The sequence below is a fragment of the Cygnus atratus genome, chromosome 1 (assembly GCF_013377495.2).
Source record: "Cygnus atratus isolate AKBS03 ecotype Queensland, Australia chromosome 1, CAtr_DNAZoo_HiC_assembly, whole genome shotgun sequence".
In the NCBI taxonomy this organism is placed as follows: Eukaryota; Metazoa; Chordata; class Aves; order Anseriformes; family Anatidae; genus Cygnus; species Cygnus atratus.
This window is the reverse complement of record NC_066362.1, coordinates 142,432,181-142,450,490: the sequence shown is the minus strand read 5'-3', so window position 1 is coordinate 142,450,490 and position 18,310 is coordinate 142,432,181.

The following is an 18,310-nucleotide window of genomic DNA, read 5'->3' as shown; positions in this document are numbered from 1 at the left end:
TGGGGGAAAGTGGATGGAAAGCTGTGCAGAGGAAAAGGATCTGGGGGAGCTGACTGACGCTCACCTGAACATGAGCTGGCAGTGTGCCTAGGAGGCCAAGAAGGCCAACAGCATCCTGGCTTGTATCAGGAATAATGTAGCCAGCAGGATCAGGGAGGTGATCGCCCCCCTGTACTCTGCTCTGGTGAGGCTGCACCTCGAGTACTGTGTTCAGTTTTGGGCCCCTCACTACAAGAAAAAACATCAAGGCCCTGGAGCATGTCCAGAGAAGGGCTACAAAGCTGGTGAAGGGCCTGGAAGACAAGTCCTGTGAGGAGTGGCTGAGGGAACTGGGGTTGTTTGGAGAAGAGAAGGCTCAGGGGAGACATTATTGCTCTCTCCAGCTCCCTGAAAGGAAGGTGTGGGGAGCTGGGGGTTGTCTTCTTCTTGCAGATAACTAGGTGATAGGACTAGAGGCAATGGCCTCAAGTTGCACCAGGGGAGGTTCAGGTTGGAAATGAGGAGACATTTCTTCTCAGAAAGAATCTCAGGCATTGGAACGGGTTTCCCAGGGAAGTGGTGGCATCACCGTCCCTGGGGGTGTTTAAGGAAAGGTTGGACATGGTGCTTAGGAACATGGTTTAGTGGGCGACATTGGTTATACCAGATGGTTGGACCAGATGATCTTGGAGGTCTTTTCCAACTTTAATAATTCTATGATTCTATGACTCTATGACATTGTTTAAGTACATAAATTGTACCTCTTCTTTTAGTCAACCACCTAAACTACGTGTTTACACCACTTCATTTTTTTTTTCTTGGACCTGAAGCTGAACTTCTGGCCCATTGCCTGGCCTTTCCCTCCCCTCCCCTCCCCTCCCCTCCCCTCCCCTCCCCTCCCCTCCCCTCCCCTCCCCTCCCCTCCCCTCCCCTTCCCTTCAATATTGTTAGTTCTTCTTAGCTTTGTGTAATCAGCAAATTTAATTAATGCATAGTTTCTTTCCTGTACCATGGTTATTAATAAAAATATGACTATACAAAAAGACCAGTCCTGTGTAGGACTCCACTACTAATCTTGGTCCATCTTGGTAGGTCCTTTTTCAGCACAACCCCGTGGTCACCTCTTTTTCAGTCAGTTCCTTACAATTCTTCTAACTCTGTTTTCTCAGGTTTAAATAATACCCCTCCTCCCTGCAACTCACTATAACATGATTTATGGATGCCCACAGAGTTGAGATCTATTGTATTTCCTTTCTTAAGAAACAAACCACACCATTATTTATGAAAGAAAGTTATCTGGGCAGTATGACATGATCTATTTTTGGTACAAAACTGATGTATTTCACCACACCTCTCATTTCTTTCAAAATTCATTTTAAAATGTGGCTTGCAATGAGACAGTATTATGAATCTGAATACATGCTGCAACAATCGTACTTGGTACTATAATGGGTTAATCACTGCAGTGCAGGAGGCTGATAGGGAGCCACAAGAAGGTGAATGCCTTAATGAGGAGCTGGTAAGAAGCCCTGGGGCATGGAATAGGGGCTAATATAAAGGGAAAAAGAAAAAAATACAAAAAAAAACACTACCAAAAAAAAACCAACAAAAAACACAGAGTAGTATAGAAACCTGAATAACACAAATAAAGATACATTTACTCTTTACTCATTTATGCTGCAATTACTGTCTTGCATGAACAACAGGCCTTGCACAATAACCATCTAGAAAAAACTCTGAAACACTCAAGTAACTCCATGATATTATCGTGTCCATGGGATATTTCTGTCCTAGACTTAATTTTCCATGTTTTAAGGTTTCACTGGCTGTCCCTACTATGTTTCTAAGAACAATGGTGAGCTCTCAATTAAACTGAAAATACAGACTAAAAATTACACAGTGGAGCATTACTTAGATTGGTGGCCATAGTGTTCTTTTAGCCAATACTTTTGATTTCTGGGGATGCATTTCGTTTCCAGGCTCCATTATTTTAAAATAGTAATTTCTGAAATATGTCAAGTTCATTTGAACTGAAGAGAGTCCAGAAGTATTTGAAAGAACTATCTCTAACACATGGTTCAGAATAGATCCCCTGCAAATGTGCATTATGCAATGACACTGATCAACTTCACAAGATATTCAGGTTTTCAGGTAAGACTACATTCGGTTACAATCTCAGAAGGGTCAGTAACATCTCAAATGTATTATTTGTCTTAGTATTTTGGATAAATCAGGTTGTTCTTCCTTTCTTTCTTTTGTGTGTGTGTTTGCGAGGTTGGGAAAGCAAAGATAGAGCTGTAGAATCCTTGAAAGACATGAGAAGAAAAAGACAAAGCAAAACCAAACCAAAGCTGTTAAACCTCAACAAATGTTTGGCTTTGTGTCCTGTCCAAAATAGTTCATCAATCTCTTGCTATCCCTACTACTTTATGCATCAACTATTTACCATTCAATTATATTTTATCCAACAGTCTTTTTTAATAAGTTAATATTTTGCTTTTAAAACTGGCACAAAAGAGTGGTGTTTATAATACATATGTTATTGGACATTCCTTTCTAGGATTGATTAATTGTAATAATAAATCAATATTACTGTACATAGAACTAGGAACAAAATCAGACTTACCGGTATTTTGATATCCACCTAAGTAAACCATGGAGGTGGCTTCCATGTCAAAGAATATGATCCTCAAAAACCTATTTCTGTAAAACAAAGGCAATTACATAGTCTTTAAGTAAAAAACAAAACAAAACTGGAGTCTCACTGAGATATGAAACTAGAACAATGAAAACAGAGTTTACCTAAACACCAGCTCTATGCTTTTCCTTTCCCGTATATTTATTCTCTTTTCTCTTTTTTTTTTTTATTCTGCTATTTTTTTCGCCACTACCAATCTTTTCCTCTTGACCCTCCAGCCTTCTGTTTCCTCCTTGCTCTCTTTCAGAAAGAGAAGAACCTCAGAAACTTTGGTGACAGCGAGTAGCATCAATGGTACAACTGGAAAAATGCCTGTTATTATTTTCTGTTGTCTTGCTCTGTCTTGTGCTCTTTCTCTTCTTTTGCTTAGAAAATGCTGTACAGGATCATACACAGGTCTCACAGGTCTAATATTCAATCTCTCTGAAAGTACCAGCATATCAGGTCTCCTCCTGTTCTTTAACAGAGACTGACCTAAAGCTTGAAGTGTGGGATTAATGTCCCTCTTACAAAATAGATAACTACAAGTATTTTGTACTGTCTGTATAACTATCTTACAGAGCCCTTGGCCTCAGTGTCACACAAGGGCAATTATTGCCACAGGCTAATTACATGCTGTGGCTGGGGAAGGGAAGTATTTTCTTTCATGAGTTTCCAAAGCCCAGCTTTTACTTTCAGGCAGTATTTCCTTACCCTCATATAATGATAGGACAGGGAGGATGCAAGTTCCTGATACATCCCTGCTAATTGTTTTGGAAAAAAAATGCAAGCTTCTATTTTGTCTCCTTCTTTTATTTTCAAAGTCTCCCATTCACTATCTGTTACTAACATTTTTGTTGCTGAATAGCCTTAGCTTTGCAGAGTCTCTGCACTAGGTATTGTATAAACATTTAAGAAAGCAATATCTTGCTCTGAGCAGCTATAGCCAACATACTCATTAAGGAGCTGTTGACTATAAATGTGGCATGCACACATGTGGCTGTGTGCCCTAGAGTGGGATGTCCTCCCTGAAAAGCAACATCAGTTTTACACTGCTGCTGCTGACATACATCCCGCTGCATGGACTCCTTGACGTGCAGCATGTTGTAGTGTGCTGCATCCTGTGACTCGAGCCTGTGGGTGGCAGGGAGTGACAAGGAGTCAGCAGAGCTTCAAGGTTGGCCACCACAGTGGGTTGGGAATCTCTCATAGCCCAAAGGCAGGATGCCACATGAACCCCAGGGGCAGCAAGCCTGGGGCAAGACACCCCCTCTCTGGGGGAAGCAAGTCTTCAAGAAAAGGAGAGAGAGAGCTGCCATGAGCAAAGTCCTGGGGGAGGAAGAGGCAGGAGAAGATTGCTAAGCAGTTCACCAACTATAAGGGAAGTGTGGGAGGGGAGGATCTGGTAGTAAATAGAAACAGATGGGCAAGTTCACAGAAGAAGAGGTGGAAGAAGAAAAAATGGCTTTCTTTGGGAGGATGGTGGGAATTAAGGCTGAGAAGCTCAGAGAAGGTGAAGGATCCTCCTGTTTAAGTTTTGTCCCTAATACTAAAATTCAGGAAAGATGGGTCTTCCATCAGCCCCTTGAAGAACTTACATACAATGAAGTAAGAATAAAAACATGCTTGATTTTCCACTAAGCTGATAATAGGTACATTAACATATGTACGAATAGCTTATATATATGTATATGATCTCAATGTTTTTTTGATGGTATTTTTTCACCATTTCATCCCAGACTCAGCACATTATGCCACATCCTCAAGAAACAAAACACCACTTGTTTCCCAACAACAAGGAATGGTCTAGATGCAGTAGCCTAAGTAATGATGAGCTACAGGTGAATGAATTTTAGGAAGCTCCAAGTGAACAGCCTACATAAAGTAGTAACAACAGTAACTCTGAATATTATTGAATGGAGAATCAATTAACAGAATCATTTTCTATTAAAAAAAAAAACAAAACAAAACAACAAAACAAAACCACTACATCAAAAATCTTATCAAAATTATTCTTAAAATTTAATTCAGCTGGGGCAGATCTGCATATAAACTTCTATGAAAGTGATTAAATTGGTACTCATCTGTATTCTTGCTATGTTGAATATCTGTGTATGGACAGTTATTGTGGCATATAACTCTCTTCTATTGATTTTTCTTAAATTATCATTATTTTTATTTATTTATTTATTTTAGTATAATCTGTTACCTTTACTGTATAAAAGGAACCAAAGAGGGACTTGAATGAAATTAATAAAGAAAATACTAAAATAAAAGCCTATATCATTAATTGTGGTCATTGTGGCATGTAGAAAAGTTTCAGTAATTTAACTCCCAAACTCACTATTTCTGTCCATCTGCAGTTGCTATAGGACTGATGCTGCTGATGCAGAGAAGTCCTCCGAGTGATTGAATCATCTGTTCTTCAAAACTACTAGTCTACCACAAGTTAATTGCTTATTTTGTGGCTCTCCTAATCTCTGTATGAGTGAAGAGAGAAAAAAAGAGATGTAGCTGGATATGCTATTAGGGGTAATGTTCAAACAAGAATGTAATATACAAATATTACTTTAAACCCCATCCCATCAAGAAACCGCTGAGACCTCTAATTCTTGTGATGATACCTTCGGGAGCTGTAGGGCATCTTGAAAACATTGCTGCATGTAACAGTAAGTCTTTAACAGCATGTGAATGAAAGTATTGTATTGCAGGAATATCACAAGAAATAATCCATGTAGTTGATCATTTCCATTTCCATTTAACAAACAATTTGTTACCCAGATACAATTGTTACTGTGGAGATTCCATAAGCTTAAATTTGGGATGATATAGTAATTTGAGAGATGCATTTCAAACATCAGCTAAGGGAACTCACTGGAATGCTGAGACATAAGTATATCTGCACGGAAATCAGGGGAAATAGGGAATTACTGCCACTGTATTTAAAAACACACAAAAAATTATAAAACTTTATATAAATATAGACACTTTTACCCAGGATGCAGGAGACTAATCAAGTTTCTTGTGATGAAAATTTCTTTTTTATTATCATTATTGTCTATTATTTGCATTGTGATATGCCTTCAGGCCCTGCACTAGAAGCCAGGTTCCATTATAATGGATATCGAGCATGTAATGAAAAGACAGCCTCCCCCTCTGTAGCATTCTTGAGCTAAATTTATGTCTGTATTGCAGGCAGAAGACAGAAGTGACTGCATGCAGCAAGGAGATACTGGAGTCAGTTTTAAGTTAGGCAGTTTGGTAACCTAGCCCCAGGAATGGGGGCTCAGCAAGGGCTAATTACCCTTCCTTCTTGGCAGATTTTGCAAAGGTGGCTGGGAAAAAAGCAAAAAGTGAATCTGGAGGGGAAGAGAAAAGACTAAAGCACAAGGATAGCTGGCACTGTTATCAGATTTTGCATGTAAACAAATGGCTCAGGAGCACATAAGGTGTAGAGGGAAGGGAAGGTTAGAGGTAAATATAGAGTTTGCAGTTAGACCCTGTCTAATGGCAAAATCCCTGCTGGAGGGTAGCTGTGCAAATTAGCCTGCCATCTTCGCTGTACACAGGATGCTCCTGGTGGAAGAACATGCAGCTAGCATCCCCCGATGCCACTAGGGATTAATTGAGCATAATGTCTTTTGGAAAGTAACAGCATTTTCTTGGAAGGCAACAAGGGAAAACTGATAGTTTTGCTGTGTAACTGAGTTTCATAATGAAATGTTGCCATACGGTGAATCCTTGTTGCCTCATTTCTCTTAAACCTTTATTAAAAAAAAAAAAAAAAAAAAAAAAAAAAAAGCTTTTTAATTGTATTACTTAATTGTTTAATTTGGGGATCTTACTGCACAGTTCCATACCAGATATATATTTGGCCTCTCCTGGATGTGACAGAATAGTACTCAGAAGTTGGGAATATGAAAATTAAGGTCAAAATAAACTGTTTTCTCTCCTTTCCACATACACATTGTGGCACAGTCTAATTTTATTGCCTGTTACTCTTACTCTGTTTTGACATTTTGCAAATCCTCAGATGAAGTGTTTAACCTGGAAATGTGATATGTCCATAACATTTATGTTATTCGATTGTGTTTGGTTCTTTGAGATCCAAATATCAGGGGATGCTTAAACAAAACTTAGGAAATTTTTAAAGTAAAGAGTTTCAATCTTACATAGTCTTAGGAAAAAGTGTGTGGATAGAAGGCTAAAAAAGAGGATTCTCCATTCAGCATGAATGGAAACTCATTTTCAAATGGTTATAAGTGGCTTATTTAACAATTGGTAGTTTTAAAGTTAAGCACAAGCAGACATTATTATTAAACTTAAGTGGTCAGCCTTTTGTGTTAGACTACAGAAAAAAAGTTTTAAGACATTTTAATTGCGCTTGAAAGGATCTGCATATTGACAGCAAATGCTCTGTACGTTCAGCACTTTCTTTTCTACTAGATTTCCTTGTGACTTCTGTTGTGATTTTGATTTATGCGGCTTTCACTGGACTGGACACTCCAAGCTGTTACACACTTCAAGGTGAAAAAAATGTATGGGTAACAGGAACAAAAATGATAGTGCAACATGCAGGAAAATTCTGGGCGAACACAAGGGATGAAATCTTAGTGCTACTGACATAGATGCAAATCTTGTTTTGCAATTTGTGAGCCCAGAAATGTATATGGGAATGCCATAATATTGTCTGAGAAATGACAACAAATGGCAAGGTAAGGGTCAGCATCTCCTTCGCTACTGATAGATACCATTACCAACTTTGAAATCCATTCATTCAGCATTTGTTCTCAAGCTATTTCTGTAATTCAATGTAAAGTAGGAAAATTGCTGGCTTGAGTCCCTTAGTGCTTTGGTGAAGCAAAGGGGCCAGGAGAGAAGGGGAAACAAAGTGAAGGTAGTTTTCTTAAAAAAGGAAATCTACTATATCCATATCTTCTTCTGCATCCCAGTAAAATCTGAAATTTTTCTTCATATTCAGTTGAACCAATTTACTTTTCTTGGATATCTGTTACAATTAATGAAGGTTTTTATAGGTTAGCTTGACCAGTCTTGGTTACTAGCATGGTACTAATGCCTTGGTTTTCCATGGACTGCTGCCACCTTTCATTAAATAAATGTCAGCTTTCTTCATCAAAAGAAATGTTAATGTAGTTATACTAAGAGACTGTAGAAATCAACCTGATCTGGAACAATAGGTCTTCTCAAAGAAGTTTCTTTCTTTATATGTAAATAAACGGTAGGTTGAGGAGCATATCTTTCTGATATATTTACCAATACATAACACAGAAGTTGATAATAACAAGGAACTTTTCAAGTCTGTTTACTGTATTAATGTTTCTGAATGGCTTACAACAAGTAATTAAACCATTGGCCTTACAACATCCTTTTATATGAAGTATGCTCAGTGAACAAAATTACACGTTACATTTTTAGTGTTCTTCAGATATCTTAATTCTGAGCTACCACTCGTTTAATATTAGCATTGTTGTACTGCCTTGTATTCCCATTTATGGACATCACTGAGATAGCTGGGGTAGAAAACAGAAAAAAATACAGAAACTGACTCTCTAAAAGCTTGAAAGAAATATAGAAATTCACTTTCATTTAGCTTGAAAGCTAGGCATAAGTTAGGAGGCAACAGTTGAAGAAACAGGTAATTAAGGGTATATCAGAAACAGGCAATACAGGTCGATATGGTAGGCAGTGTGCACAACAGACTAAAGAGTAATTATAAATTGCATTATATGTACTAAGTGACTGCTCAAGGTAAACAAGTATGGTTTCAGTAACTAATTGATATTCAAATAGAAAATAAATAACAAGCAACTGAGCATTATAAGGATCTAATTCCATTAAGGGTTCAGGTGATCTCATAATGGACAGCTCAGCTTTGCACAGATAGCCACCCTGATGGACACTGGCACCCTTGCTGAACCTAATGGAAATTACCTGGAATCTGTCCAGGCATCCTCAGTGCTGGTCTGTGTGAATAAAGTGCTTTTTATTTATTTATTTATTTTTTTCCCCTGTTACTAGAGCTGCTCAATGGAATTATAGCCTTTTGTACTCGTACACTTTCCTCTTATTTATGTGTAATACCAACTCCACTCCACTACCTACTACACATGCTTCCTTTGACACCACTTTTTTTCTGTGCCTCAGGCTCTTAAAAACTTCCTGATAGTAAGCTCATATCTCCCAAGCCTTGATGTTTCAAAGAGTCTATTATGACTCCTCTCTTCTGCCTTTGGTGGACTTGCTATGCTATATGAAGTCATACCTAAACTACAGAGCTTTTTCATAGGGGTTGGATGTTGAACAGAGTATCCCATAAATTATGCAGTATCTCTTTTTGGAAACTTGGAGAGCTCTGTGAAACATTTATAAGGCAACCTTGTATCATAGAAAACTGGCATTATATGAGATTTCAGGAAACTGAGATTTGTGAGCATCTCTGAGAAGTTTACACATTAGTATGCAAGGTTCAGACAAACTTTCAGCAGTGTGTAAGAAGGTTCCTCACTGCCCAGCAAGCCATAGGAAACCTCAGCCCCCAGTGGGCCTCTCTGAAGCAACACACAAGTAAGTTTCTCTACTTCTTTGGCCGTCTCTTGTCGAGAAAGGGTTTCAAGCATAGTTATCAAGCTGGTTTCTTGCAGAATGATAGAAATGGAAGTCCTGAGGTGTGTTAATGCTGTCTAACTTTTAGCACCTGACTTAGTTGATGTACTGAGACCGTCTCTCTTCACGGATGTTCTGAAGAAGTAGCCATTAACAACAAAAACAGCCAATGTGCTGAATGAGTGTGTGGCTAAATCTGGATAGTTTTAATACTGCATACTGTGTGTTTCAGACTTCCTGCTTCATGGAAATAGTCATAAATAAACTGCCACCCTCTGTTCCTCATGGAAGTGACATGAAAAGTTAAAATACTAGGTGGGGGGCAGCAGAGAATGAGAGAGAGCTCCAATTTCATTAACTTGCATGTCTACAAGGGCTGTGCCTGGAGGCCATTGCTGGGTCTGGTAACTCCATGTGCAAAGCACTGAACAAACATAGGAAGAAATAGCTGTCAGCCCAAAGAATCTGCAGACCAAATAGAGAAGAAAGGTGAGAAGAACAGAGAAACACAGAAGGGTACACTGTATATGATTTGTTTTAGTCATGTAGTCCCACACTCAGTAAATTCTGAGGGGGGTAGGGGGGAAGGGGAGAGAGGAAGAAAAAAAACAAACCATAACAACAACAACAAAACCTGGCCAGAAGTCCTCAGCAAATACCCTTCAATGCCACATTAATTTTTTTTTTCCCCAGTAACTGGCAGGCAGCAAGCCCTTTTTATGAGAGGATATTGACTACCTCATCTATGTTTCTAAGTTCCCAGTTATCAGTTTGCCTGGCAGAAATTGTAATTCTGGCATCAATGTTACTGCTGATTACCATTTCACAGGTAGCAAAGAAGTCTAAATTGCCAATAATAGTTGTGAAAGAGTTAGTGAATGAAGAGTAGAAGGCTGGCAGAGAGATACAGTAAGGAATTACACAAACTATAAATTGCCTAATTTTGTCATTTGACATATTCCTTTTCCTCTAAAAGTGGGATATTATACAAAACAGGCCAAAATGAGATACCTAAATTGACTTAATCTGTGATAGAATGTTAGGTGCACAGGAATTAATAACATAGTAATCAAAATAAAACATCTTAAAAGAAAAAATATGAATTAAAATGCTTTTAGCTTTTCAGAAAGGGAATCCCATTGTAATTAGATCATGAACTAAGGCCTTTCACCGCTGCAGATTCATACTGTGCACTATTTAAGTGCCACCTCTTGATTCTCATACTGCAGCTTCTAATAGCAAAACCTGTTCTGCTTTTCTTTGTGCAAACCCAATCACATCACATCAAATTATACAACTAATTAACACAAACTCCTTAAAAAATTGCATATTATTTTGGCAAGCCAAATTAACGTCAGTCCCCTGAAACCATGTTTAGTAATTCCCACTGACTGTAGTAACGCCTACTACTGAGAGAAGGGCTAATCAACTACAGGCTCTCCTGCTGATGAGCTGAACCAAGTAACCAGATGTTTCTGCCTCCTAGGCTAATGAAAATGTCATGCATGTTTTTCTCTCCACCTAGATGAGGAACTAATTCCACCATGGCCATGACCTAGGTAGTTCTTGTTTGTCCAGTGCTGCATCGTCAGGTCCTGCTAGCGAAGTCTGAGCAGGTATAGCCTTACTAAAGGCACTCTGGCTTGAACCTAGCTAACACAGCCTGCTGAGACAGCCTACGTCTAGGGCTTCCTCACACAGGATATGGTGAGCAGAGGGAAAGCTGATGAACGTCACTATGGAAAAAAATATTTCCAGCATATTTTACTGTATACAAAAGCTGGGCAAAGTATGTTTTTTTGTGTATTGCTAAGAGGTCCCACTGGCATTAAATTACTTAATGAGATGTCTATTGCAATTAAAAGAGGCATAACATTTGTATTAACATTTTAAAGCTTGCTTATTTCAGGAGTGTCAGTTTACATGAGTCTAAATAGGCAATAATGAACATGATGAAGTATTCCATATTAAAACTGAGTACTGTGTAACTGTCTAGTAAAATCTTAATATTAAACTATATTGTAGAACTTACAGGGCAGTATAAAAGCTTCATATTTAGATTTATCCCATCTTGAATCTCAAATAATGGAGTTACGATTAAATATGAATACAAATGAAAAAAATGCATTTGCGTGTAATCTTACAAAATACATTTACATGATACATTTACTTAAAAAGCTTACAGCATACTTTGATGGATGATAAAGTCATTTTCAGAAACACTAAGCCATAATTTAAAGATACTCTGTAATTATTTAACAGCAATATTTTCTAACTTCAGCTGACTTGTACCTCTCATGCTAGATGTTAGTGATATATTAATAAACAGTGTATCAGTAAGCATCACTATACAAGCAGCTTATCTGGTGTAGAAAACAAGATATGTGGTACATTTAAAATCCTACATATTGAGGAAGGGAGTTAGGTCTGTCAATGCAGCTTTGGTTTGAGAAGTGCAATGAATGTGTTAATTTCAGACCCCCACCCCACAGCAGCTAAGTATATTCTTTATTTTGTTTTTCAATCAATCTGCAGTAGTATATATAGACTGTAAGCAGAAGTTAGTCTTTTTATATTTTAAATTTCCCTAACATGCTCATTGCTGTATTAACATCTGTTCTGAAACTCCCACCACCACAGCAAGGAGGCATCAATTAACATCAGTTTGGAAGTGACAGATATTCAGTCAGGGAGGAATAAAACTCTATAACAATTTTTGCCAGCAAAATCTCATCATGTGTGCAAAGATGTAGTCTACTGGTAGCACCAGTTCAATATTTGAGGAGATGGATCACTGAAAGAGTGAGGTTCGCCTCTCATGAAAGGAGACATGCATGAGCCCTTAATTCTAAATTCAAAGGTAAGGCCACTGAACTGAGAGTGACCTGGCTCTGGTCCCAGAGAGTTGTGTTTCACTGGATTTAGTTTCGACAGCAGAAAAATCTTGCAGGGTGAGAGGCAGTCTTTCAGACAACCAGGCTCACTTACCAGTGAAAAAAATGCAAGAATATTGAAATTTACCCAGAATACTGTGGCTTGCTAGAGCAGACTGTGGACTACCTGACACCTGGTAATCCTGCATCTCTTAATGTGCAAGGTAGTAGTCACTGAAACACTGGAGATTTCTGGCTGGGTTACAGGACCAGCTCCAAGAACAGTGGGGTTGAAAAAAACTTGTGTTTGATCATCAAAAAAAGTACGGTGTTTTGCAAAGATCAATGTCCAAGAAGTGAGAGAACAGCCTTGGGCCATCTTGGCAACTGTACAGGTCTTCCAGCAGCTTCCTTTGTTTTCACATGCTATGACTTTACATAGTAGGGTAACACTGACAAATTAATGGAAAATAAAAAGTGAAAAAATAATCTATACATTGTAATTATATTGCCTTCCTTCACAAACAAGAAATAAATTCTTAAGAAGCAAAGAAAGAGAGAGAGAGAGAGAGAGAGGAGAGAGGAGTGAAATAGACAAAGAGAAGTTTGTTTATTTATTTATTTATTTTTCTGGAAAGCAAAGTGATTATTTCTATTGATAACTAACTACAGATTTTAGGAGCATAGAAATTTTCAGAAAAAATGTTTATTTTTTAAAAAGGAAACAGTCTTGTTTTCAGTGAGGAAAAGGTTACTTTTATAAAGTATTTTCTATTGATTTTATTAATGTCTTTGTGATGGAATGACAACTATTGAACAAACATGGCTGAACTGTGAAGAACTTTGGCTTAGGTCCAATAATTTCGGGGTCAAAAGCCACTGTGATAGATAGTGGATGTCATTTATAGGGGAGCCAATAGTTTCATGAAATACTTTAATAGTAGTTATTCCAGTCGTGAAGGTAATTTTTCAATATAAAAGAAAACACTCAGAGTAAAAGAAAAAAATACATCTATATATACATGCAGATAGACAATGAGCGGGAGGAACATTTTAATATTATCAGACAGTTTTGGAAACATGGGAAATTAAATATGTATTTGGAGAGGGTATAATTGAATATTCTTCATTGTCTTGTGGATTCCAGAAAATGAAGGAGATTTTGTTGCCTTACAGAATTATTTCCCTATACACTTGTTTGTGCCAAAAAGAAAGAGACAAAAATCACTTTGAACAGTTAAAATTAAAAGCAATAATCCTGGACAAAGAGCTGCAATGAAAATCACAGGATCTCACCAAGGTAACTTTGACCCACGCACTTTTTAGTCAGTCAAGGGTCTTGGGAGGCCCATGTATCCTGCTCTGCTGGTCTTGCTTTTCAGCTTGTGTAAAATTGGAGAAGGAAGACAAATTTTAGTCCTAAACACTTTGGTCCATAATAACCAAGTTTAACCTTGAACTGCTGTGTTCTGAATAAAACTTTCAATTACCACAGTCTGTAACATGTTCACATTGGGTCTGGGGGTAAAATCTGGAGAAAAGATGTAGGGGTAATTCATGCTGCTGCTAGTTTCTCTCTGACCAACTTTTTGTCATTGCTGTTTTCACCAGTTTCATAAACTTTTCAGTGAGGCTACTTGCCTGGGCAGTAAAAATAGATAAAGGTGTATTCACATCAAAAATAATATAAAGGACAACAGTTGAGAAAAACAGTTCTCAGAGAAAGGGCAAAATGATCTAGGATATCTATCACTTCCTGAAAGCTCACAAGTTTATCCATCATGCTGAATGTCTTGCAGCATGAAGGAATCCTGCAGCATTTGGGATCACAGGAATGTTAACTTGTATCACACTGAAAGTCCAGTTGGTCCACTGTCCTGTGAAGAGTGATCAAAGCTGCACACTTCAAAGGAAGGTGCAATGAAGTACGAACAAGACACTTACGGAAATATCCAGCTTTTGATTCTTCTTTCTTATTCCAGACAACCAGTGAATGGCTTATGCTTTGTAGCTTGAGAATTTTTGCCTCCTATGCTTTTTAAATTATTATTATTTTTTTAAGTGTCATTGTATACTTTCTTTTCATATCAAAAATCTCTCCATTTCCTTTCAATAAAATTAAGATAAAGTGTAATCATATTGCATGATTTTCCCCATTTTTATCAATATTGTGTGATTAACTTTTCATATTCACATTCATCTATCCAAGCAGATAAAATATTTTTGGAAGTCCAGTAGCCTTTGAGAGACTTAGGTGAGCAAGTAATAACAATCTGTTCAAAGAATTTAGTCCCCTTTGCTCTTTGCAATGCAAAAACTTCAAAGGTCAGTTCAGATGGACTTTGCATGCCACAGAGATGTTCATTCAACTTATTGATACACTTCATATGCAGACAAATTTTAGAATATGAACAGTTTTTAAGATATATTTGCTGTGTATGTATGTTTGTTCCTTAATAATGGAGCAAGACAATGAAAACTGTTAGAGAAGGTAGTTGCTAGGAAAGGATTATCAGTACCCTGAGAGAACCAAAAAGTATTTTGACAGACTTGATATGGCACAGTAAGGTAATTCCTTCCTTTTCTCCAGTTATTCCAAAGATAATAAGATGTGCTGGATTTCTTCAAGGAGGAAGAAAATTCTGCTTTGGGCACACATGCTTCACTAAATTTTTGGAGGAAAATGTTTCTTCCTTCTGTGCTCACACTGCATCTAAGAATAAAAAAGAAACAAAATTTCCCTGACAAAGCCTTCAGACAATCCTTCCAGAGAGTTCTTTTTTGACTGTAAAGATAAAAGAAAGTCTAATTGTGAAGTCTACTTGGATTTCAATTTTTGTTTTCAGTTTTAATTGCGTAGATAACACTGACAGACATTCAGTGCTTTTCTGACATTGGGATAAGACCAAATAGTGTTCTGACTTGTGCATTGGAATGTTGAATTGTTTGAGCAAACTGGGATAAGGTTTGTTAGGGGGTTGCACTTTTTTTTTTTTTTTTAAGGAGAAATTTGTAATCTGACAACGATTACTGATTTTTTTTTTGTGACCTATGATTGGGGCTTGAAAAAGAGCTATATTCACTACTTTGAGTTTAGCAAATATATTGAATATGAAGAAGGATGCAAACAAAAAGCCATGGAAGAAGTCAGATTTTGGACTGGGGAGTATTCTGTAAAAAATAATAACAAAGAGAACTGAAAAAACACTGAAATAAAAGACTGTGATCCAGCTTAGATCTGTACATGGTAATGCATTATTGAACAGTCATTTCTCCCAGTTAATCATTAAATGCACTCCTACACTCTTAAAAACCAATGTGAGGAACACTTTTGGGACAGAGAGGAAAAGTATACACAATGGATATTTGAGTAAGAAGCATGCAAACCAACAAAATAACAGTCCTCTGTTCTGTATAGCTCTATATTCCTTTACAGCTAGGTTGTTTCATTACTAATTCCAGAGCATTAGTATGTATTGTGTTATTCTGTACAGCTTGTTGTACAGAAACAATTCAATAAATGAAAAGTCTGAATTCTAAGTATTATTATTATTTTTGTTCAGATTTGCTTTGTGATGCAAGATTCTTTTGATTGCCTCAGACCTACAACAATCCCCTGTTGTTTATCATAAATAACAAGTTGTTTTATTTCTCTGGGCTTGCAAGTTTCATTTTCTTCTGTTGCTATAATTTCTATTCATTTTTAACATGAACACATTTTCCTACAGAAGTGGTCTTATATCTAACTGTACCTTGTGATTTGTTGGCTGTGAAAAGCATTCTAGTTGATGGGAAAAGGGTGAAAATCATTCCACCCCCTCACCAGAATGAACTGAACTTTCTAAGGGTATATTTTGGTTCTTTTTTGAAAGGGGATAGGTAATGGCCTCCTTCCGACTGCCCATTTGCTAGACATCTTTCTGTATTAAATTAGGAAATAAGTTAGTGGTGGTGCCATTAACTTTATTTCCTATGAAGTTCTTATTGTACCAACTTGATCCAGCACTGCCAGAAAGGAATGTTTTCTTTGCACAACAAGAGCTATTTGAAACAGCAGAGTTGGTGTTGATTTGCCCAGGATTGCCACTTTTGCAAAATCTTTGAAAACTGTGCAACCTTTCCTTTGAACTGATCTTTTTTATTGTGGGAAAGTAGAGGGAATTATGAAATGCATGATAATAACTCGTCTCATTTTGATACCTATCTTTCATCCTTAGTGAAAGCATTGCATATTTTCCATACTAAGGTTGAACAACAGTGTTTTCTGACATCAATACTGTAATTTCTAACTATGGTATTTTAGCCACCTTTTTCACAATCAAAGTCCTTTAGAGCTCTGATTCTACAGTCAAGGATTCCCTGGTTTTATGAAAACAGACAAGCTGAATCATGCTGGTTGTCTGTCCACTCTGCCTTTCTGCACTAGCTCATCAGAGTACATGTGATTTATTGTAATGAACTCCTACTTCTAGAGTTTCCCAGTATTCCGCACTAGAATCTTTAACAAAGATGTGTTCAGTCTTTCTGGTTTTGATTCAAGGGGAAAAATATGCTCTGAGATGCTATAAGATGACCAGAGCTTGGCTTGCTGTCTAGCAAGCTGATAAATCTGCATAACCAATTTATACAGTTTTGTAACTACAGGAAAATGAGGCACAGCTAATAGCATGCCTCTGATAAGAGCCTATTGACATTTTAACTGCTAAATATCCATTTTAAACCTGAAGAATCTAAATCTGTTGTTGTGGGGGTGGAAGCACTTTATCTACCATTTCTTGTGGTCGGGAATTCCTCTCCCACAACTGAAGAGGTAGCTACATCAGATGGGCAAGAAAGTCCCACTGATAGGGTGAATCCACTATGCTTCTCTTTCTTTCTGTCTCTCTTTCTTTCTTTCTCTTTCCTTCTTTCTTTCTTTTTTTTTCTTTCTTTCTTTTTCTTTCTTTCTTTCTTTCTTTCTTTCTCTCTCTCTCTCTCTTTTTTCTTTCCCTCCCTTCCCTTCCCTTCCCTTCCCTTCCCTTCCCTTCCCTTCCCTTCCCTTCCCTTCCCTTCCCTTCCCTTCCCTTCCCTTCCCTTCCCTTCCCTTCCCTTCCCTTCCCTTCCCTTCCCTTCCCTTCCCTTCCCTTCCCTTCCCTTCCCTTCCCTTCCCTTCCCTTCCCTTCCCTTCCCTTCCCTTCCCTTCCCTTCCCTTCCCTTCCCTTCCCTTCCCTTCCCTTCCGTTTTTTTTTCTTTTGGTCTCCTATAACACAAACATGTTTTAGTCTCTCCCACAGTCTGAACAAGCAAGCAAGGAGGCAAGCAAATACTACAGATCTTCGTGCATATTCCCATACTCGACAACCTCATTTTTTGACCATACCCCTTTGAACCATATGTAATGGCTGTCCGGGATTTCTCTTCCAATTTCTTCTTCATCCCTTCTTCAGCCCAACAGTCTACACTGAGATGACTCTCAACAAAATCTCTCAGACTCCCTCTATGCTTCCAATGCAGAATTCATTCATATCTAACTTCACATGCCAATTTTATTTTATTTAGTTTTCTATGTCCTTTCTCCTTTGAGCTGTCTGAACACTCTAATATCTTTTCATTATATGCTCTGTTAGATCCTCTACGCTCTCTCCATCTTTGTATTTGAAGGCCCTCTGACTCCTTTCCTGATTTTCCTCTCTCTTTATGCACCCTTTCTGCCCTATGTTTGAATAGTTTTGTCTATAAACATAAATGTAGCTATCAGTCCTGTTTTGGGCCACATATATATCTCATTTTCCCAAATTGGCCATCTGTCTCAACAAAACCTCATCTTTTATTGCTAACATATTCTTGTGGGTGTCCAGCCATGGGTTTAAGTTCAGCAGAACCAGAACATACCAGCCAAAAAGTCCTTCAACACCTTTATTTATTTTCCCAAACTTTCCTTGTTTTTCCTGTTTTCATGGACTGGCACAAATGTTATTCGTGATTTGTGACTCACACCCGTTTCTGATCTATCATATACAGACCATATCTGAGTTTTGCTGACTGTCTGCAATGCATGTCTAAGATGCATCCTGTCCCTCTGTCTCCAAGAGTTCTCTACAATTCACCTTAACTTTTATTTGGAGAAATGCGTTTTTTTTTTTTTTTTCCTCTCAAACACTGACAGCTGCTGTTGGTT